Genomic DNA, 24,108 nt, shown 5'->3' on the forward strand with positions numbered 1-24,108 from the left:
TTATGCAAGACATCTTCCTCTTGAGGGAAGTGCCTCCCTAATCTTGAAAACGCAGATTCAAATTTTATTATGTCTACAAGACGAATGAATTTTGACATTTCCTCTTACACCTCGAGTTATTGAATGAAACCAACTTGGCTGAAACAATGCAATGTTTTTGTGTAATATTTGCTTATTTAGCGTTTCCAGCCATTGTGAAAATGTACTCAAATACTGTGCTTACGTAAAAGTTTTACCACCTTAATGGAAAAACTACAGTTAAAGTCGTGCTTTTAAATTATTACTAAGCTAACAGAATATCAGCATTACGAGTAAAATATACTTAAGGATGAAAAGTAAAAGTAGTCATTGTGAATGGTTCCTTTCAGAGAGTTGAATTATTCATGCATTAACCTGTTGTATCCTGTTGGCTAGTTTACACTCTCCAGCAGTGCATCACATTTAAGGGCTTACTTTTAAAAGTTTATCCTGCAAAGTTACTTGTAACTACAACCATCAGATCAGCATAATGCAATAAAAAGTTGATTTCCCTTTGAAATGTAGTGGAGTAAAAGTAGGCTGACTGAAAGGAAATAAATGCATGTAAAATATCTTTCTTTCTGTCTCTTACTGTATGAAGTTAGTCTCTTTGAAGGCAGAAGGAATTCAGTTTTAATGCCTAACACACTGTCGAGCCATGCAAATCCATGTCAAGCACACAGACTCATTTTGTAGCCCACTCACCCCTTGTTGATTTAATCATAGCCTCTTCTGCTGTAATCCTCTGACACACCGAACCCGTCTCTTCCCTCGTGTCTCCTGTGTGCCTCCCCTTCTGCTCCTCCCTGCCCAGGATCTTCTCGATGGAGTGCGACAGAGCCTTGGAGGCCTCAGGTTCTGCCATCTGCTGAGATCGAAGCCCCAGGTCTTCTTCTGACACTTCCAGTAGCTCTAGCATCTGCCGCTCCTCAGCAGAAATCAGAAATCCTCAGGAGGCAGAAACCACATGGTGATAATTCCACTCCCACAGTTTGACAATCCCTGATCTATATTTTACATTCCTTGCCTTGTCTCACTGTGTGTGTGTAAGAGTTTCTTCTCTTCTTTTGATCTGATTTGGCTCTGCTTTTTTTTTTTTTTTCTGTTCCTTTATAACTTCTCTTTTCTTTTTCTTTTTGTTTCCCACCGTCTGTCTCTTCCAAAAATTCTACACACTGCCTGGGGAGGTTTCTGGCACACAGGTTGTGTGGTGAAGCTGTCAAGACCATAAAGTCCTGTAAAGGCCAACAAAGTCACAAGTATTGATATGAGGCAATTTGCACACACACACACACGCACACACACACACGCACACACCGCCTCTCAGGGTATAAGTCACTGCTGGACCGTCCCATATGCTTCCCGCCCCGACACTCATTCCTCAGATAAATCTATAGCCAAGCAGGACATATACAAAGATAACATGTCCTAATGTACACATAAGACATGCTGCAGATAAGCAGCAATGAAACTGCACAGACAGCTGATCAAGTCGTTGTAAGTCATCTTTAGATACTTGAATTCATTGTGAGTCTGTGTCTTGTTCATGAAAGAGTATCAGCTGTGAAATACACCAGTATGTGGCCCACATTGTTATTTATGAGAAACAATGAAATTGTATCATATTACTTAAATGTTATTACTTATCTGTTTATGCCATTAGCAGAATGTGTGGAGTCGACAAGATAAATGCAACAGGTCGTTCTAGTTGCTTACTTCCTATTTACAACCAATAAACAGCCACGTGTGTGAGCGCGTGCATGTGTGTGTGTGCGTGTGTGTCCTTTCGGTGAACCCTCGCACTGTGTTTCACCTTTACTGCAGCCGTGATCAGACGTCAGCCGCTGCTCTGGGGTCAGACTCGCTCTGCCTGTAATGACAGAGTGACGGATGAAAGGAGCGGGCTGATCATAGACCTGTGTCATGAGGGAAATCACTCGGTAGATGGGATGTGTCTGTGTGTCTGTGTTCTGTTGGTGCCGAGGCGTTGTAGCACTTCCCTGTGGGCATCAAGCACTAAGCACCCCACGCTGAACTGTCTTGCTCTGCCTCTGTGGCTTAGGAACGAAAGAAAACTCTGCCATTTATCTTCCGATGAGCAAATGCAGCAACTCAGTGAGCACAAACGTCATCGAGTCAGTCTCAGAAACAGCTGGCATGAACAAATGAGAGGTCGGGCCAGCGTTTATTTAAGGTGCAAAATCACACAAAGCATCTCAGCACCTTACATTACCATCAAACTGATCGATGAAAACAAAAGACGAGGAAGAACATGTGTATAAATAGCCCTTGGGAACAAAATAAATGTGTATGACTGTGAAAATGAAGCAGAGTGCTGCTGAAAAAAAAAATACTTCCCTGGATCAATACAGGCTAAAATAGCAAAAATGTGAGCTGGGAGGGTGAAGGAGACACTCATGCCCTTAAAAACACATAACATCATAAAAGTCTTAATGACTATAGACATTGTAAAGCGTGGCTCCATCTCCCTTTTCAAAGTCACGGTCACACGTTCATTTTTTTAGGTCGTTTTGCAGGGAGGCACTGACCTCTGTATTTGAAGTAGGCTTTTTAAAAAAATTACCAGTAGATGGAGGCATTGTATACAAAAATGCTCTCCAACGCCTGTCTCCTGAACTGTGACATCCAAGGATGTTTGGTAGAGGAGGGGTGATGAAGTTCTCTACTTGGTATTCTGAGGCCATATATTTAATTGTTTTGCATATATATTGTAGCTTTGGGACGTCTGTTCACCTTCAGGATGAACAAAAAAAAATAAAACGGGGCCATCAGCGTTGACTACAAATCAGTGATGATTCATCTCTTGTTGCACTTTGTGTAAAAGGAGCAGCGCAGTGGCCCGGGGTTGTGGATCTGTATCTTAATGGGTAGAGCTTTGTATTAGCTTTGTCAGCATTACGGGTTCAAATCCCACTGCGGTCACCCATACTTAAAATATATGCTGCCATAAAGCATATTGGATAAAAATGTCCCCCCTAATGGCATACAGTAGAATGTTTTTCCTTTGAAAAATGGCCTTTATAAATTTATGACCACATGGCCGCAACAGGTTTTATCAATTTAGTGGGCTGAACGATTCAGCATGGGCTGGAAACACAGATACAGATACAGATTAATTTCATTTTTAGCTCCATTCAACCAACAAGATTTATTGTTCTCTCTGCCGTTGCTGCTGAGCATAAGGAAACTACACAATCAAGGTCATGATCAGGGTTAAAAATCGGATTATGTTTTCTTCTTTAGTTCCCCTGCAACAGAAACCTTACTTTGTACTGTTTGTTCCCCCCCCCCCCCCCCATCTTCTTCTTCGCCTTCTTCTTTTTTTTTTTTTGGCTGTTTTCCCACAAAGTGCAAAGAGCAACTCGTCAGACCTAGCATCACAAGCACTGAGTAAACTGTGAAATATCAACACCAAACACCTTTTCTTCCTGCCGGCGTTTTCCAAAATAGATTCAAATGTAATCTTTATTTGTTAAAAGCAGCACCTTAAGGTTAAGCTTCCGTCTTGATAGGAATACAGCGATAACTGGGTTGCATTTGTTTGCGCATTGCAGTTCCATATTTATGAATCTTCCCATTATTTGACGATATGTTATGGTTTTTAAGCGGCTACAAATAGGGATATGAAGCGGGATCTGTGTCAATTGTGGATTTTATAAACGCTCACTCTCAGATACACACATATGCACAAAGCTGAATGAAAGGTCAGCTGTGGCAGTAATTGTTCTGTGTTTGTGTCATCAATAAGCAGCTATAAGGCTAAAATTAGACTTGTTAAAGTGGTATTCTTGGATTGGGCTGACATTTGTGGTGCTAAGTGGTCATTGATGTGCTGCTGTTGCTCTGCAGCTCCTAGAGGTCGCTTGCCAATCAAACAATGTGGCACGGAGGGAGGCATACGCCGTGAAATCATAGAAGTGAGCGAGCACTAAAGGAGGAGATAGAGAAATGGAGAGAAGTGTGGCAACAGAAGGAAAGTCATTAATCACCCTGACTGGTCTGGACAGGAGCGATTCCACTGGACACTGCAGCCCTGGACTGTATGGATATTGTCTGCAGGCTCACACACACACACATGCACACACACTGATATTCTATCTTATCTCTGTGTCCTGAATGACCTGAGATTCAGGCCCATTGCCTAGCTCTTACGTAACACTTGATTCTGCCCTGACCAGGCTAACCAATCAATAGCCCACATCACAGAGGGAGAAGACTTGGCTCGGCTAGAGCATCCTGACATGAAGATGAGAAAGACCTTAATCAGACCGACCCGAGCCAGCCGTTGCCAAGAGGGGGGAATGGATTAGCATAGCTGTCACAGTTTATGACAAGGCATGCTAATTTGGCATGACTGGTTAGACAGATTAGCAATGGAAATAAAGCGGGCAGTGAAGGAAAAAAAAACAGGTTGGTATCAAGCAGTTCAGAAGAGGAGATGTTGGGTTCTTTAGAATTTTTCTCCAAAAAAAGTTTGCAGTGATGTGTATTTTATCAAAGCTGATATGTCTAGGCAATGAATTATTTATGGCTTTCTATGAGAGCATTTAAATAATACTGATTTCTTTCTTTTGCACAACTGGGTCTGTGCAGTGCAAAGCCATTCGGTGAGAAAATTGTCCTACCTGCTCTCTCTGTAAAACACTTTGTCGCACAAATCCTTATCGCGGCCGTCGCCCCATTTACAAGTCAAATGGGCCGGTGTGTGTCACGCCTGGTTAGTGAAGGCACCAGAGGTCATGGCTGTGCTGACACTAGGCTCGCCGGCATGGCTGAGGTGAGGCTACAGCCAGGGTTGCCAGGTCTGTGAGACAAAAGCAGCCAAACAGCAACTTAAAACCAGCCCAAAACCCGCCCAACCTGGTATAAAAAGGGCCCAAAAATCAGCCCAATACCAGAACTCAAAATATGCCCATAAAAATCCATATATGTTGCTTTTAAAGTCCAACAGCATTGCTATAATTGCAAAATGCACTATAATATCTATAACATAACACCATAAACATTAAAGGCAATTTCCCTATTTCACCTATTTAATTTACAGTATATCAGAACTTACTTCAGCTGACAGGCACTGGGCGCGAGTAGTGCTGATGATGTGATTGGACATGTGCTGAGTGGCCTCACACAGCATTGGCATATTATTTGTCTGTGGAGCATGTGACATATGTGGATACTTTATATGCTGATCTGGCCCGGAGTCAGTTTGACAGGATTTGGTATAAACATTGGTCATTGAAAATATGAATCTTTATTCATGTCTGCCCAAGCCCAACCCGTGGACAAAATTTGTTACCCGCGGCAACACTTAAAAAGTAGCCCAATTTGGCGGAAAAAACGCAGACTTGGCAACCTTGGCTACAGCCAACACTGCAGGTAAGCTGAGGTGTACTGCTTGGCCTGCGTGTGTCTTTTTTCACTGTTGGTGAGGTGCTGACCTTCAACTACCCGGTGAGAAAAGTGCCATCTCATAATGTGATGTTCTCTGGAGTGGCAAGGTGAAGCTTTCCATGTATCACAAAGATAAATCCCAGTCATTCTTCCCTTCTTAATCTGCTCTATTGCTTATAATAAGAGGGAAGAGCCGTGGGAATATAGGAGGATGGATAAGTGGTTGGATAACCGGCTGAATAGATAAATGAATGGCAGAAATACGAGACATTAGTAGGCTGGGCTTGACTTCTCTTTTTAAGTCCCCATCTCATCTCACTTTCTCTCCGTTTCTTTCACTGTGTCTCGCTCTATTTATTAGACTTTATGGTCACGGCCTTGCAAATTCTTTCCAGAGGAAAAAGTACAGCTAAAGTATTACGATCACACAGATATGCATCTTGGTCCCATGCCCCCACTAAGCATCTATGGTGTATAAACAATTAATGGATCCCTTATAAAACACTGTAACCTTATATTAAGCACATATAAGGATAAGATTAATATTTATAAACAGTGAATTTATAGTTTTTGCATAGCATTAGTTAGGATGCGCTGCAAAATTTAAAACATTCTTATGAATATGAATATTATATATGTGCTTACCATTATAGAAAAGTGTGTTAGAAAGGCGTTAGACAAGCTTCTCTACTCTATACATTTATTCAGTTCATTCATGGGCTTCAGCAGGCTAGTGTTAGCTTCAGTGTCTGTAAATGTGTGTTGTTAACTGTGGCAGTTTTGCAATGATTTGAATGCATGCATGAACACTGTCAAGGCATCAAGAGAAACTGTCAAGTCACACTTCCAAGTCGGATCTCCCCAATATGGCGTGAACTCAGTATTATTTTGCAAAGAACTGGAACAAATTTGGCATTGAGTCACCCTAGAAAGATTGCTAGCTAAGCTGACAGGTTAGTTTGAGTAGTTTTCTTAAAATTTCACTTGTGTTGAAGTGTTACTTTTGAATACATATACATACACTCAGTGGCCACTTTTTAGGTTCACCTGTACAATCTAATACAATTCAATCCAACTGTCATGCCATACAGTTTCCTTTTCTGATGCCTATAATGCTCCGGTTTTCTTTTTGTCACAGTAATAGAGGTGTTCATTCAATTCTATGTTTGGCATTGAGCTCATAGTTAGTGCTGCTGTTGGACTGGACTGCACTTTATTGAGCTGTTTCTTCTATTCTGTCGCCTCTCATGTATATAAATAGGGAGGACAAAAAATTAAAAACACCTCTCAATATAATGAAGTCCAGTACAAGACCTCTGCAAACTACAACCTCAGTAATAAACACAGAATTAAATGTACACATTCTCCACAATGTCTACACAAACTGAACATTGTAAACTTTGTTAAAAGGTTTAATTTATGGCAGAGCTGTTGCACTGAACTGCATTAGACTGTACATGTGGAGCTGATGAAATGGCCACTGAGTGTATATATCGATCAGTTTTCCAAGCCAAGTCTTCCACCTTGCAAAGGTGGGAAATGGTCACTTACATCAGCCTCTCTTTCTGTATCTTTTGCCCTTCTCCATCTCTGTCTGTCTGTCCTCCCTCTGTCCTGTATGATGGATGTATACACATCCATTTACACTGCAGCAAGATGACTGAGAAGCTTCCCTTTCTCAGCAGTAGGATGGTGGCTGTGTGAATAATGGATCGTAGTGCCGACAGCTATACGCTGCCATGCTGCTGCCGTGGCGCTGCTAATGGCAAAAGTCAGGCTCTATAGCTGATAGGAGACTGTTACACAGATAGAGACCTGGGAACACAAGCCACCTGGAGAGGATTTAAAACCTTTTTAAACAGCGGGCTGAGACTGTCTGGTGTAAATCCTGTGTGCGTGTGCTTGCAGACAATATTCACACAGGACACACTGCATTAACCAGTGATCTGATCCTGCCCAGACCATCAGTAGACACACTGCCTTCCTGATGGTGCTGATACTGACATGACAAATGGTTTGACAAAATATTCTCTGCAATCACTGGATATCACGGCTGTTAAATGGAGTCCATTTTGACAGCAGTGAGTATGTGTGCTTGTGAACATCACAGTATGTCTGTGGGTCCTTAAAGGGCATTAAATAGTAATTTCAACATAAACATACCTCTGCATCGGAGTCAAATTTCTGATGTTATGAAACTGAAGCTTATACTGCCCTTATACTTACTTGCTGCAATTACCTGGAGATGCTTATTGTAAATTAGCTCTACTCATTTTATACTTACATGCCACACTTACAGAAAGAAACTCAAGCGGTGTGCTAAAGGTGAAGGGCTATTGGTTGCTTATTTGAACAAGAGTGCGTGTGTGTGTCTGTGTGTGTGTGTGTGTGTGTGTGTGTGTGTGTGTGTGTGTGTGTGTGTGTGTGTCTCTTGGGCAGGCAGACCTTGGCCTTCATGTGATGAAGTCAGTTGTTGTTTATTAAATTCACACAGGACATCTGCTTGTCCAAAAATCAATCGAACCCCACTCCAGTTTTTCCTCATTAAAAACGCCCATGAGCAGTGCGCTTTTTGATTGCGGTTGATGCCTGCAAAACGGATAAATACCAAAAATCAGTGCAGCACCAGCCCAACATTTATAGTTTTGACAGGACGACTCACATCTTAATCTCAAGACAGGATTTGATGAGATTGTGATCAGTAGCTGGGTTTCCATCCAAATATATCGAAATTTTTGAGCGAATTTTGTCAAAATGCGCAAAAGAAAATGCGAATTTATGCCTGTTTCCATTAGTTTTGTTTTGCGATTATTGGGAGAAGAGTGCGCCGTGAGATGACGCCATAAGATAGCATCTGTGTGTCGACTGAACAACAACAAACACTCAGCTGACACTCAAACGCTGATCAGGGACAGATTCCTGCTGAACTTGTCGGCTCTTGGGAGAAGTCTGGTTACTATTTTGGCAGCGCTAACTTCATACCGAACCATCCTAAATAAAGAATAAGAGACTAATAATAATAATAATAATAATAATGATAACAACTAATAATAAGACTGTAGCGTAGAAGTGTGACGTGGTATCCGGTCCAGTCATCGTTTATTCGCAAAACCTGTTTCCACAGCAAAAAGTCGCGTTTTCTTTTATCGATACGCTGAGAAATCCACCCCCTCCAAGCGTAAAAACGTTTTTTGCGAATTTTCATTCATTTTTCGAATTTCTGGCATTTCCATTCAAGTTTTTTTTTCACAATTTCTGAAAATGCGAATAAAAATAGGTGGATGGAAACCCGGTTACTGCTGTCGGTGTAACCTTAACCGGAAATGCCTATATTGCGTCTTTTGTGCCTGCATTGATTGAAATATGTCTCTGCCCTCCTTTTCCCAGGACTCCATGTGCCTCTTCTCACATCGCTCATATGCTACTCAACTGTGTCAGGTAGATTTGTTTGTGATCGCAATGTAAGCCTCACTGTATCTGTTCTTGAAGAGCTAACCACACTGAAATGAAGAGCAGACTCAGCTGTAGCCTTATATCTTAACCTTTTCTACACTTACATTTATTCTGGGTCATAGAGTTTCTGGAAAATTGTGGTGTTTTGAAAAGTGTATTCCAGACAGGGAAAGTAGGGGAATTCAATAAAACCTAATCATGGAATATAATGGAATTATTTCAGCCTCAGTTAAAACAAAAAATCAATCAAGTAGTTCACCAAATCAAATGTGCATTTCCCACTGTGTTCCATTGTGCTATGTTTAATTCCCCCAGGCTAAAACACAATTATAACTTAAACGATTGTATTTAATTTAATAGGAATTTGAAGCATGTTTAAAATTTTGATAATAATAAAAAAAAAGTTTCATAGTGTTTTAATACATTGTAGGTCATGAAAATTCAACATTTTAGACCGTGAAAAGTCATTCCATTCCATGAGGAGCAGTTTGAGCTCATAAATTTGTGGGGGTCACTAACACATTACCAACATCCATTATTACAAATAATGCATTTTTCAGCGTAATGAGTATTACTCACATCAACAAGATAAACAGTCTCAAAGAAACATGTTTTCCAAAAGAACTAAACGCACCATATTCCCTTGTGAATGACAAACAGACTGGCTGCACTTCACCGCCAGGCCACCAGGGTGCGCAGGAGAATATTGCATTAAATAGGAATTTGAGACCGTGCAAGCTGAAATCGCTCAAACCCATTTGGAAGAAGAATCAATCACCCAACATCACCTTTGTAAGATATTGAAATTATAGTAGTAGTAGCAGTTTGTTACAGAGATTGTTGTGTAGCTGCTGCTTCAGGACCACGGACAGCGCTGTTTGTTGGGTGGAGTCAGTCACTTCATCGTGGCGCTGGGTATTTCTGGGTATTTCTGTATTTCTACTGTCACACTGTATTTGTACGTTGTGTGTGAAAGTGTGCACTCGTCAGGCATCCTTTATTTATGTCTACCTATAACATTAGTTGTTTTAGAGACTCCCAAAAAGCTCAGATTACAACTCAAACCCTGAGTATAATAATAGAAACAGCCAAACTGTGTGATACTGTAGGGAAAGTCTCTTATTCCCCTCCACAGAGAGAGAGGTCAGCTCCAGTTACAGCTGCCAGTGACTCAGCATCTTGCTCATGGACACTTCAGCAGGGCCAGCACCAGAGTTTGATCCCAGGGCACATTAAAAACAGCGTAAGAACATAAGTACTTTGAAAAAGTTCTGAGGTTAGGACATTTGTTACACTTAAGACACAAAAAAAGAAAGACAAAAAAAAATCTTCACTCAAAGTGGAGCGTAAGAAATATCTATCAAGCAGCTACCTACAGCGAAGTGTAGAAGCAATTCTTTAGAGCAGCACTCAAGTGTTTATTTATTCAGTCATTCATTTATTCATGACAGTTGAAGCTACAGCAAATGAAAGACTCACATATAATGTGCAGTTACAAGATGCTCATGGAGGGAAAGGCTAAACAGATACAAAGGTTACACAGATAAGAGAGCTGCGCAGTTTTTTTTTTTTTTCAAAAGTCATTCCTACAGTTTCTCAATGGCATGATATGTTACACCTGTTCTTCAAATCAGCAAAATCCTCAAAATTGTCCAATTAACATGAAACTATAAATAAAAATGTTGATTTAGAGTATGCCAAACAGAAGCATGGGGGAGAGCATATTTTCTGATCAAGGAGGCTGACAAAATTATAAATTATGAATGGGAAATTTAGTAGGATTAGTAGTATTTAGAATATGTGGAGTTTTTAAGAGCGCTGATGTTTGAGTGATTTCCAGACTAATACTTGTGACGGTCAAAATTTTAATTTACATTTTCCTTGTGGCCATGAAGCAAAGCATTAAAACAGCTTTGTAGCATTACTCCACTGTGTAGCTCACATGGAGACTCACCATCTACAACAAGATCAATAACAAATAATACGCCTTGTTTATCTATCTCTTCTTCGCCTCTTACAAGGTGCAGGCGTGCCTCACTCTCCATATAGACCCATGCTGGTGACACATACCCCAATTACCGGTAATAGACCTCCAGCGTTTCAAAAGAAATATGATGCATAGCTTTTACATCTTGTTTGAGAGTAGGAGTGAACTACTTTTATCTTTCACTTAAGACCTTTATTTCTATTTTTAGCAGGGCCAAGATCCTCAGCTTGAAAGACATCGTCACTACAACCCATTTGCCGAATATACAGTTAAATACTTTTGCTAATAAGATGATATTTAAATACCATGTGCTGGGATAAAGCACATATTGAGCACATTTCACCATGGCATTTCAGTGTACTTGAACCAAGCGCGCTACCTGTTTGAACAGCTTCCACTGCTAAAGCCTTTAGATTGCGATGATTGAAGTATTGAAAAGTCTCTCTCGTACACACACTTTCTCTCTCTCTTTCTCTCTCTCTCAAGCACACACACACACATGCACACACATTAAATTGTAAATATTTCCAGTTACAGACGGTACATTCTCAAAATGAAAATTGATGCTGGATGGGAATTAGATTTAAGGTCACAGCGCTCTGCTTGCCAATAGACCTAAATTAGACAGCTTTTAGAGGGAAAATAAGAGGAGTGTAGTGCATCTTGCTTAAACTGCATCCGAGATATGAGCACGTCCATCAAACGGCGGCTGTTTTCAGACATTTTCAGACACCCGTGTGCCTGAAACCATTAGCTGCTGTTCTAACCGATATGCTTACTATGGCTGAATTTATCTGCAAAAAAAAAAATAAAATTAAAAAAAAATGCAAAAATGTGCCACATGGCAATTTTCATATGCCGACGAGATTTCATTTGACATGATAGTATTGCAGGGAGCAAAACGTACTTGGCATCTTCTGATCTGGGGCACCACTAACTTCGCTGCCCACAAGGCCTTGAATCATCTCTTCTGAATCTGAATGAGTGAGTGGGCAACAGTTTTGAATTTATCATGCTAGAGTACAGCAATTATGTTTTCTCTTTCTCTTTATCTGTCTCTCTCCAGCCTGTAATGGCATGAGGATTCATTGTGCTGCCAATATATAGAGCCTATACCTTATACACGCCTAGATTCAGATTTCTCTCTGAGTATTTACGATTATAAGGTGCAATTTTGTGCATTTTCCAGGAACAGAATGTGAACTAAGACAGCAGATTAATTTCACCGTGTCTGTAAAAATATTGATTATGTTTGCGACATTCAGAGAGGATTATTATCGACTTTGGAGTGGCTGCGTCTGTGGCTGAGAACACGTTCGGATGATTACAGTCTGTTTATTTTTAGTCGCAGTGACTTACTCCAAATGCAGGGCTGGCAGGGCACAAAGTGTGTATGTGTGTGTGTGTGTGTGTGTGTGTGTGTGTGTGTGTGTGTGTGTCATGCATGAAGTTTTAGAGTATGGAGTTTGTGTGTGCATGTCTGTCTGTGAGTATGTGCATGAATTTACAGTATGTGCATAGTTTTGTGTGTGTGTGTGTTAGTGTGCGTGTGTGTGTGTGTGTATGTGTGCTGCAGCTGGATGGACGAGGCTGAAGCTCGCTGCAGTCAGATGCCTTGCTGGGAGAAAGCAGCCATACGAGTGTGAGCAGAATCTATGATTTCATCTCAGATTTGTGAGAGGAAAAGGGAACTAAGGAGACAGAGAGGGAGAGGGAGTGAGAGGGAGAGCGAGGGAGAGAGAGAGAGAGAGAGAGAAAGAGAGAGAGGAATAGGGAGGGAGGGAGGTGAGATTAACTAAAAGAGAAAGATTTAAAGGACTCCCACAGTCCTAAACTCCCACAGGGACTGTAGAGTAGCTGCCCTCCTGCCATTTTTCAAATGGTTCAGCTGTCAAGTAGCCTGGCTCAGGATTCATCTCATCAGGCAGAGGACAGTCCTCCCTGTTCTACTTACTGTTGCCTGCTGCAGGTCTATCAGACCCCACTTGATTGGGAGCAGTGACATCAGTATAACATCAGTATGTTAATATGGCCAATTTTCCAAAAAAAAAAAAAAAAACACCACATGTGCTTTTAAAATTAAAAGAAAAAAAAATCAGTAATAGTAGACTCTTTTGTAACATCTAGTGGCGACCAATAGAACTACAACATGGGGCAATCATTTACTCCTCACAAGACTCAGTCTCAGCCCCAAGCCCTGCTCTATCCTCATTGTAATTTTCCTGTAGCCTACTAACTGGATGGACCTCATCAGAAAGGTGCAGCTTTAACCTCAGGCACAACACTAACCACAGTAACCACCACTCTCTGAAATAGCCACAGGGGGGTAAATATTCCTCTCTGATCAAAATCTACCTTACAAGTTGTAGCTATTGTTGATCAACCTCAGCCACTTAATACCTTTAGCCACTTTGCGACTTGCAGGAAGCTTGCTCAGGTATAACTGAGTGTCGTTCATAATCCCTGGGGGTGAGGACAACTTCTACTAAAGCAAAGAGTACGGGCTGGACATCTGGTTTTGAATGATTGAATTCTCAGCACCCAGTTGAGATAACAGACAAGTGACTTGTGCTCAAGGCAATATAAATATTACTGATTGTACCTTCCAAGGGGAAATTAATTTCACTGCTCTATACTAGCCTGGGAACAAGACGAATCTGCGAGCTCATGTTATTTGCTCTGGCAGATTGGTCTTTCCCCTCCTCACGTTCAGACAGATTTCCAACTGATGGAGCCGTGTTGGGCCAGTCACAACCGTGGAGTGCGGTTGAGGCAATAAACAACCAAGATGGCTGCAGCTTATGTGGAGCGATCTGTTGAATCTGCTATCGCAACAGTATTAAACAATCTGGACGGTCTTAAAGAAGAAGAAAACAAATGTTGTAGACTGTTTACGCTTTGCTGTTGCTCAGCATTGGGTCACATGTTTTGTTGCACTTGATTTTAGGTCAATCCAAGTGCGTCGAGAAGCATTTTGGTCTGCGACTGTTGATAATGTCCTTTGGAAATTGAAAATACACTTAGAGGTTTCACGAAGTCACATGTGCGAATTGGTGTGGCGATGCCAGGTTAGCCCTATAGCACAAAATAACTAGAACTGCCGTCCATGTCTTGTTGTTTTGTCCTTTCATATTTTCTTTTTAACAATTTGGTAGTTGACCTTGGGTGTTCAGAAAGGTGTGAGACAAATAAAAAGTATTAGAAACAAGATCTAGGAAGTGTTGCTTGATATTTGTCCGTGAGTGGTGCAGACAACCATGAAAAAAAAACAACAAAAAAAACAAGGGACTCTGTCCTAAGGTGAAGTAATATTGTGAATTTATTCTTCAAGTATATAGGCAACCAAGCAGACCAACACTCCAGACCAAATAAAATGTATTATTAACAATTACTTTACAATTACTTCTGGCATTCAAAACTCCCTTTACAGCGCTCTGTTGTGTTACAAAAACCTCACCACCCATTGGCATTTCAAAGACACTCTGCATCTCCTCCGCCTGCCCTTATTGCATTTTCAATTGCTCAACGATGCAGGACAGAGCTGCGAGCAACAAGGCATTTCTGCTACAAAGCCTCAGAAGAAGTCTCGTTCTCAAATTAAAAAAGCAAATGACAAACAGTGTCGTTATTACATTATTTTGCATGGTGATATATTACCTCTACACTAGATGTTTCTCTTGGGTTTCTGCTCTAATTAACTAGCCTAGTTGTTTGTGCTGTGATGGAAAGAAGAGGAAAGAAAGTGCCAAGTGAACGCTGTGCCTGTGCATTTTGTAGGGGGAGATATGCTCTGCCAAGGTTGTTGAAATTCCTCCGGGTCCTATAGCGGTCATGGATTGCATAATACATCTTAAATTGTCCACTTAAAGGAATGGTTTGGGATCTCTGAAGTGTATCACTTTTTTTCCACAGTCGTTGCTCATGTAGTTGCAAGTTACTGGGGACAAAAGCCACAGCAAAAACACATTCCACATTTCAGCCAAGCCTGACTCAATGCTATAGCAGAATGACTTTGTGAATATGAGCGGTTATATAAAAAATTTACAGTTGTTTTTTATTGCTACATGCTATGTTTTTTGGGCAGAGCAATGAAAATAGTCGCACAAAAACATGGAATGTGAGCAATAAAAACAATTGTAAATTTTTAATGTAACCGCTCACATTCACAAAGTCAAGCTGCTATAGCGTTGTGTCAGCTTTGGCTGAAATGTGGAATGCGTGTTTGCAGCATATGAGGATCCTGAGTTTTTGCAATGGCTTTTTTTTTATTCCCCATTACTTGCTCTGAAGATGGGGCAGGAAGATGGAGGCGCCCTATCCCATATGGGAAAAGGAAAAGGATGTATTTCTGTATGAATGAAATGAACAGACATACTATATAAACAAGTATGAAAAAAGGGATATACTGATGCTGAACCATTTCTTTAGATAGTTGCAGAGATAGATAGTTTATACTTTATTATTATTTATACATACTTTATTGAAGGGGAAAGTGGCCAATGCTCTGCTGACTCAATGACTGCAGAGCTCCAAACCTCCTCTGGCATAAACATCATCCATAAAGGTGTGGTCTGGTGAGTTTGGTGTGTAAGAACATGACTGGCCTTCACAGAGCCCTGACCTCAACCCCATCCAACACCTATGGGATGAACTAGAATGGAGACTGCGAGCCGGGTCCTCTCGTCCAACGTCAGTGTCTGACCTCACAAATGCTCTTCTGGATGAACGGGCAAAAATTCCCACAGACACACTCCAAAACCAGAAAGCCTTCCCAGAGGAGTCGAATTTGTTATAGCTGCAAAGAGGGGGACCAACTCCATATTAATGCCTATGGATTTAGAATGGGATATCATAAAAGCTGCTGTAGGTGTAATGTGCAGGTAGCCCAGTACTTTTGTCCATATAGTAGTAGTGTGGTATGTTAGGAATAAGGTTCCCTGAGTAAAACTGATTGAAAAGTGGTTGAACTCCTCAGCCCTGGCTTTGTTTTCCTCGATAGTTTTGCCAGTCTGTGCGAAGCCTGTGATGGTCTTCATATCTGACCATAACCTTCACATTGTTTCTCTGCAGCTTGGCCTCCAATTGCCTCTTATATTTCTCCATGCAGTCTCTCATCCTCACCTTCAGTTCTCTCTGGACCTGTTTGATGGCCTCTCTGTCCTCCTGCCTCCTTCTTTTCATTCAGGAGGGCATTGAGGTGAGCAGGTCTCTGGGAAACAGTGGTGGCTGCTAAATTGTCCTGGCAAATGTTTATATAACCTGCGATACAGTCAGTCAGCTCATCCTCTTTAAAGGACTCATTGACCTCATCCCAGGCTGCTGTTTTAAAACATTCACAGTTAGTTGCTGAGCTATAGAGTGGTTTGAGGTTGACTAACTTGTGGTCAGATCTATGCAGCAGTCTACATACTGTTTGTATGAGCACAGTGTGGATGAGAGGGAGGAATGGGTTAAAGTACTATGGTGGTACTTTGCTTATGGTACCATGCTTACCATTTCGTGACCACATTTCCCATGAGCCTCACTGCATCATGTCTCAGCGAGGATGTTGCTCCTTGTCTTGCCTCCTCCTCCCTGTCATTGTGCACATGCATTCATTCTGAAGCATGAAGAAGAATAAAAGCCAACAAGTGCCCTTGATATCAGCAACTATGTATTCCAGTGAGGAAAGATCATTTGAAGCTGAAACTGCACTGTTAGAATAGTGGAAATGGAATAAATGAATGTGTTGCTGTCAAAATGTAATGTTCCCTGTTTTTGTTTGCTGTGCAGCAATCCAGCAGATTTGACTCCTGAAAGCACACCGTAAAATGCCAGGCCAGTAGAGACCGCAGATCTTCATTTGCTGATGATTGTTTACAGTGATTATACTTAAGCCTCGAAATTAATGCACGCATGCCTGCAGGTGCACACACTTAACACGTACACACTTAGTGGTCGTGCTCATGAGCTTTCTGGTGTGTTATTTGCCTCGTAAAAGAATGCCAGCGCAGCATAATTTGTCTATTTGTTGTTTCACAAACTAATTTGTTAATTCTCAAACTAATTCTCTGCATCTGAGTGGGATCACTCTTTCATGGCTCAGAGTCTGCCAGTCTCAAACTGCGTTAAACTCTTTCTTTCATAGTTTCTCTCTTACAAAACAATGGGCAGTAAACAGATATGGCTGTATGGATGTTCTAAACATGTGCGCATTGTTCACAGCGTTGTGTGCTCACAGCTGTGTGTTTTCGGTGGTGCCTCAGGCAGATTATGACACAATGGGACCTTTTTTTAGGAATCTTCAAAATGAAGCTGGCGTTTTACATACATTATAGGGTAACACATTTAATTCAAAATATAAAATACATCACTTTACCGTTAAATATCGAAAAGCTTTCATGTTTCCTGAATGCCACATTTGCCAGCACATGAAGGCAGCATAATAATTAAAAAGCCATCTATTGTGCTTTGTGCTGCTGCTCTTTAATTTTAGCAGGAGTGCAACCAAATTAATTAATCAGTTTGTGGTATTTAGTTTTTTCAGCCTTTATCCTTTAGTTTGACCTAGTTGCCATTTACATTAACACAATCAGTCTGTTGCAACATGTCAGCATATGAAAAGTAGAAATGTACAGGGAAAGGTAGACTTACCATGTGTTGGAGTTTTGACCCAGCCACATGCATCTCTACGGAAATGGCCAGCGGGTCCAGCAACAGGACGATCAAACATTGTTTAACAGTGTTTAATTCCTGATTTAGTGCTATTGCGTAACTGAATTCTGGCTCATAAGTCGACTGCTCCACCAGAAAAACTGCCACCCCAGCTGACGAGGCCAACCCCGGAGTGGTATTGTGTCACATCAAAAAGAAATCCAATCCCAGTGCCTTTGCAGAATGTACCAGCCATTAGCAATCAGTGGAAGCAGTCATATCATACATAGTTTAAGAATAATTTGTAGACTTTCCCTGTGTTAGTCAGGATCAAAGTGCATCCAAACTAGCTCCACTACAGTTGAAAAAAGGGTACTATCTCCCTACAGACCGCCACGAAAAAATGCCTTCAAAAACAGTCCGTGGCCACGGCTCCATCAGCATGCCTCATTACACACACACATACAGCACGAAGCAACACACCCCACGGCAAAATACCCACTTCACTATATGCAGTAACATTAGACTGATACCTTGCCCTTTCCAGTGCTGCTTATTTGTGTGTGAAATGTTTTGATTGTGTTCATTCTGTGTGAAGCTGAGCAGTCAAGTGCTTAGCAAGGTGCAGTGCCGCCACCACTGTCGGGCAATGTTACTGCTGAGGTGTTTGCTGGGTCAACACTACAGGCTACGTTTGGAAGAATTTATTCTATTATAGGCATTATGCAACTTCTGATATTGAGGTAAAATGGGTAAACAGAATATACAATGTCAGTGCGTGTGTGTCTGCAGTTTTTCGGTTATGCTTAGGACATTTTGGGGGTGTCTACCATCTGTTGTCTGTGAGGTCAGCAGTGAGCTGGATTGTGGCTAACAAGAGTCAGTTTAGCAGCCACAGTGCAGGGATAATCCTAAAACTAATTGGAGGCTTGGGAATACTTTCTTGAGACTAATATCAACTCGGATGTTACTGTTTTAAGCCCTTTTCTCCTCTTCTCCGAAGTTTGGTGCCAAAATCCATGCCAGACTCAAGCTCCTCCTGCTGCTTCCCCTGCTGTTCAAAAGGAGCGCATCCCATTCCCAAAAATTCAGAATCCATGAAGTGAGTGAACGGAACAACAGAGGCAAGAGGCAAAACAGAACGTGACAAGAAACTTACCAAAACACTGGGTTAGTCTTTATGAGTTTAGCTAAATTTGTCCTTGGCTGGCTTCTGCACTGCTGCGTCACATATGTGTAGTGTGCAGCAGACACAACACATTCAAAAACACTCAAAAAAGCTTTCTTTCTTTTTTTTTTTCCATCTTTGCCAGTTGGCAGCCTGGAGGGGATCATGTGTTTAGTCATGTCTATCTGTTTGTGTGTGTGTGTGTGTGTGTATCTGTCTGCAGCTAATCTTGCATACTAGTGCACTTATTTTTTTATGACTGTATGATCAAGAACCTCTTGTGGTTGCGGTGATCAAGGAGGTGGTTGCGGTGATTCAAAACCTTTGAAAAACCTGTTTTCAACTGCAAAAAGTTGCTTTGCAGTGCAAAACAGTTTAATTGCTAACTCCTCACTCCTCTTAACCAGCTACAGATTCAAATGCAGTTGCAATTGACAGAGATTCAAAGTCACCGTGCATTAGTTGGCAGATTCTTTTATTGCCATTTTCACTTCAAAATTTACATTTAGCATCGCCGATCTTTTGGAATTGGCTCTGTCCAGATTGCCAAGGTAAAACAACTGGCTTGTAGTCATTCAAACAAACATTACAGGATTGTGGTCATTTAAACGCATTCAGTAATGTCAGCCAGCTAATGAAATGCCTTTGATGGTTTACTTTTCACTTATGGTGGCGATACACTGGGAAACTTTTTGGTCAGTTTGACCAAGAGCCTGCTCTGCATGCTATTGAGTGCTCTCTTTTAGCTTTTTTATCGCAAATTGCCTGTGCCGTTTGCAACCTCAATACTTTACCTCGGCCACCGACGAGATGACTAAGAATGCTCTTTCTGCTTCAAGGAGAAAAGTTGTGAATTGTTGGCTTAATATCAGAACTAGATATACTACAGGTTGCACTTTGTGAAATCACTGCTGTAGTGTGCATTGTTTTTGAGCCAAACCTTGGCTGCTGTGACCTCTCTATTTCTTGGAGGTCATCTGAAGTGATTGCAATTCCAGGAAGACATCAGTGTGGGCGAGAGTGTCTGGAAAGAGGAACCTTTGGCGAGAAAAATTGGGGTGAACTCAGAAAACCCTCCTTCCTTCCCAGAGCATTCTGTGTTCTCATTTTTTTTCTCCTCTTGTACAAACATTTGGGGATTGAACACGTCAGGTTCTCTATATCTGAATTCTTGTCAGATATACTAATTCTATCATCCTTTTATCCCCTCTCCTTTTCCCATTTCTGTTCATTACCCGGCCTCCTCTCTGGCTCACAGTGGAGGGAAGACTGAGTGACAGGTAATATGCTCAGCTCTGACATTCATTCTGCATGTCTGTCCTGTCTCCTGGATCCCTCTGTTCCCGAGGAGTAAATAAGCGAGAGGATTTCACCAGTGCCCAGTTGACTTCATAACTCCGTGCCCCACATCCACAGGAGCTTGCTCCAAAACACCTGACTGCTCCAGGATCTCTGAAGCACACTGTTAATCTCTCACCGACCTTGGCTGTCATCAGCGAGTTTTCATTATTGCCACTGCCAAGCAGGAAGTGGACAGTTCCTATGTGCTGGCAGCAGACATGGTTCATCCTATCACCTTGCTTTCAAAAGACCAAATAAGCTTGAATTTAAGCAAACCAGTTCCTTAACAGAAACTCCAAGACAAGAAGCAGGTTACTTAGTATGCACGGAGCGATGCACCACAAGCCTTGGGGATCAGTGTTGTTAAAGGACTTCACTAAAAAACTTTTCAGATCAACTTCAAGGAAATTCATTGCAGGCCTTTCATTGAGACACAGTACAGCTGCTGAATGACAAATTTCTCTGCTGCTAAATGATGATTTCACTGCTGCTGAATGACAAATTTCTTTAAAACTGCTCAACGACATTTCTCCAAAATGTTAACTCCTCAGCACTGACCATTTTCAGACAAGAGGATACCTCGCCAAGTTAAATTATTCACAGGATATTACATGAGTTTCAAGTACTATCATGTCATGAGACCTAATAAAAAGGCTATCTAAAATTCAAATCCCACTGAAGTTCACTAAGATGCAACTTTTGCATAACAGCAGTGATAGAGCCAAGCAATATCCCAGTCCTGCTGCATGTCTAGGTGTTTAGTATGCAAAGTGAGTGCACAATGCTGTCCTTTCTACCGCGTCGCTGTATGAATCATTCAGGGACTGTACCAGTTGGCTGATTACCTCCTTGACCAGCCGTTCAAGCCCCATTAATAAATGATGCAATGTAGAGTTAAATGGAAGGCCAAGATACTTAAGTAGTCACTTCTAAAAAGGTACAAAGTCAGGCCTACTTTGACTCCCGATTGCCCAGGTATAAAGCAAAGACTTGACATGACTCTGTGGTAATTTCAGCTGTTCTCTGATATTGCAGGGAGCATGGCGAGTTGTCGTAGTTACCTTAGCAGTTCTGCATTTTTGTTGGGAAAGCACCAAAACTGGCATACAGTACTTATGCGTTATGAAAATATATTTAATTAACATCACTGGATATATTTCCCCATATCCAGAACCACACTCATTTGGCATGAGGTTCAAGTTAGGATTTTGGCATCGCTAAGTGTGAAGTATTTCTTTATTAGGCTCCTGTGTGTGCTTTTACTGTCCCAGCACAACTGTTTACTTGCTCGATCCTTCACAGATAAATTCTTAGAAATACTTAAGGACTAATTTACAACAGGATTCCTTAATTCTTAGACAGATTGTCCTTCAACTGGATGGCCAAGGTTCAAGCTCTGTGCTGGCATGCATCCACGCTGCTGAATCGAGTTTGAGCGAGTCAGTGACTCCCTACCAGCTCCCAAGGTGCTGCTCTGACCTCTGACATCCCTATGAGGTGCATACAGAAATAAAATTCTCCTGCTGTGTTAAATAAAGCATCATATTATTATCTCATTAATAATCAGCTCATGTAAAGGTAGCCAAGGATATATGTGGGGAAAGGCCACCTAAACTCACCACCTTTACCCAACTTTTAAGGTATAAATTCATAATACGCTACAGCAGTCATACCCAAGACAGCATTTTTAGGGTACAACAGTGGTAAAATAACATCTTATGGCTTTCCTACAATGGATACCAATGCATGTATGCTGCCTGAAAAATATCTCTACATAAGAATGACATTCACATACATAAGAATAAGAAACTAGTGTCTTAACTGGAATCAAATCCCACTGGAGTTTCCCCTCCTTTGTCTCCTTCTGAAACACCAATGGTGAGTGGATGGTCTGTCCTTCAAAAAAAACAAGAGACACTAAAAAGACACTAAGTAGCACCCTGGTTACCTCGAAAGTTGGCATAACAACCAGTAAAGTACAACAAATGCTGCTCAGGGGCCTCTGGGGCTCTTAGAAAGTGTCTTTGACCGATCAAATTGCTTGGCGAACACCACTGGCTGTATGAATTGGGGTTATATAAAAGAGAGAACAGGGAGTTTTCAAGAAAATAAAACAAACTGTTACGATTCTGAAAGCCAGCATTTTATTTATTGCTGCGCTGCTTTTTTTTTTTTTGTAGGCAAAAATCTTACAGCCATCGCACATCAGCATCATAAACTGTCAGCGCGCTGAACCTGCAAGGCTCAACGGATTGAAATCTTTTTCATTTTTATCTTTTGTCCATATCTGCCACTTTACTTTCACTTTTTTCACCTTCTGTTCTCTCTATGGCCCCAGTGCTCTCCCACAACTCTCTCTCTCACTCTCCCTCTGTTTGTGTGTGTGTGTGTGTGTGTGTGTGTCTCATCCCTTCCTCCCGGCTTTTGCTTTCTTCCCAAAAACCCAGAAATAGTGGGGATCTCAGTGTTGCTGTTAAAAGGCTCTGTTGCAGCATGGCACTGTCTGACTGCAGCAGATGAATAGTTCAGGAGCCATTTGGAGGCCTCTATGCCCATTGGATTATCCACTTACTAGTACAGAGTCTGGCCACGAGCACATGGTGGGGGGAAGTGGTGTCAAGGAGAAACGGCTGCATGGCCGTAAAAGCACCATAACCTGAGATAGCGTGCGGCGGTTTCATAATACTCCATAATTGCTGTGTCCAAGATTCCCGGAAACAGAAATATTAAAGGGATGGGACATCCACCGCCCGCTAGGTCCAGCAGCGTCATTCCTTATTAAAATGTTGTTGTTGTTTTTTACTGTCATCTGTTGATGTAAAAACCACCATGAAATTTTGAGAATCTGAAGTACTGAAGTGCAGAGAAATGCCTATCAGTTGATTTCTCCAAGCATTTTTTTTCCCCTCTGAAGATTAAAATCTGCTTTCACATTTAAGAGTGCAGGCGATCCAATCAAAACAACCCCCCAAAAAATCCATTTTATTACAGTTATTGATTTTTAGAATTTCCCAAATGTTGGTGGATGATGAAAATAGCACTCCAGGATAAATAAGAAAATTTTAAATGAGGCTACCCTCCTTTTTCAGAGAGCCTTCTGCTACTGGGCAATTTAGTTCTCTAGCTTAGTGATTCTCAAACTTTTTTCAAGAATGTACTCCCCTTGAAATATTTTTTTTCAGGCAAGTACGCCAGTGCAAAAAAAAAAAAAAAAAAAAAAAAAAAAAAAGGCTTTGAAAAAAAAAAAAAAAAAAAGCCCATATAAAGATCAGTGTGTGACACAATAATCTTAATTTTATTGGCCCAGTTTTTGCTTCTTTTTCACTTCTTTCTCCTTGTTTTCAGTTGTACTGTTGCTACGTCTCAACCACTAATCCATTTTTCTGGATTTGTGTCTTGACTTCCCGGTCATAGTGAACAAACGTCCTCGCTCGACGACCACCGCAGCAGATAGGAAAACTGATAAAAAATCTGCTTCATCAAACTAACAATTATATTTGTTATTGAACTTGTTTCAGCATAGACTAATTATTTTAGGAATTATGCATGACTGATATTTTTTTAAATTAACATTTTTTAAAAATCTCATGTACCCCCTGCAGTACTCCAACGTACCCCTAGGAGTATGTGTGCCCCCACTTGATAGCCACCACTCTAGCTGACTCACAGTGACTGAGCAGGCATGGGTTTAGTGCCTTTCTCAAGTTCGAAATGCTGTCGCTACGTGATTTTTTTTGATGACTCCTCATATATATTCTAGGAATGCAATGGAAAACCTCCAGGAAAAGACACGTGGGCAGAGTAATGACAACAAACAACGTCACATCTGTTTCTGTGCCTGTGCCCCTTCCACTTGTTTCTAACACATTCCTGTTTTGGTATGTGCCTTTGAGTTTTGACTGAAGTGGTGCGTTTCCACAAATATCTAATTTCCAAGCTGCCGCACAGCAGATGCGACCGACTGAGAGGAAACAAGGAGCGCAGGGCTCAGAGCCAGAGCATCCTGGAAACAAATATAGCAAATGTTCCTGTGTTTCTATAGTCATGTATAATAGAGAAGTGCTAGGCAAAAAAGTAAGAGCTAGGCACCTGTCAC

This window comes from Myripristis murdjan, chromosome 23 (assembly GCF_902150065.1).
Source record: "Myripristis murdjan chromosome 23, fMyrMur1.1, whole genome shotgun sequence".
In the NCBI taxonomy this organism is placed as follows: Eukaryota; Metazoa; Chordata; class Actinopteri; order Holocentriformes; family Holocentridae; genus Myripristis; species Myripristis murdjan.